Genomic DNA, 895 nt, shown 5'->3' on the forward strand with positions numbered 1-895 from the left:
TAGGGTGTTGTGAGAATTAAATCAAACAATGCACATATAACACATTGGCTATATACAGCTTAACGAATGTTCTAGCAGTTATCATTTTAATTAGTAGTAGTAGTATTGATATCATTATCATGATCAACATGCACATGCACAATAGCAAAATCTACTTGGATTTAACCTCACAACAACTCACTCTAGTGATAGAAACAGGAGAATAAGAACCAAAATCATATTGTCCAGAATATATTGTTATGTTAAATAACTTCATATAAGTCAGCACAGAGACATTTTATGAAAGTCAGTACAACCAACCCTTCAGTTTTTCATAAGACCAAGGGTTTGCAAACATTTTTTTATAATGGGCCAGATAGTAAATACCTTAAGGTTTGTGGAGCATACTTTCTCTGCCATTATAACGTATAGGCAGCCATGGACTATTCATAAACAAATGGACATGGCTATGTTCCCCAAAATAAATTTTTATTTACAAAAACAGGTGGTGGCCTAATTTGGGTTGAAGGCTATGGCTTACAAACCCTGCATAAGACAAATGTCTTTTGCTGAAAATATTATTAATTGGGCTAATTAACATTATTTCTATACTTAACATCCCAAGTTCTTAATGGCTTAATGAAAATCAATGTGTATTTCTTCAGAGTTTGATAGGCAACTTTCCAGTGATGAATTAGGAAATCCTATCTCATTCCATCTTGTGGTGATCCCATCTCCAGGGTTTTTTAGAGTCCCTTGCTAGATCCCTTGCAGCCAGTCAGTCCTTGAGTGAAAAAAAAAAAAAAGAATGAGAAGGATCGTGTCAGACTTCTCATAGCCAGGTCACACTTCAACCCACATTTCATTGGCCAGAATTCACTACCAAAGAGACTGGGAAGTATAAATTCCTATCAAA

The sequence above is a fragment of the Canis aureus genome, chromosome 13, assembly GCF_053574225.1.
Source record: "Canis aureus isolate CA01 chromosome 13, VMU_Caureus_v.1.0, whole genome shotgun sequence".
NCBI lineage: Eukaryota > Metazoa > Chordata > Mammalia > Carnivora > Canidae > Canis > Canis aureus.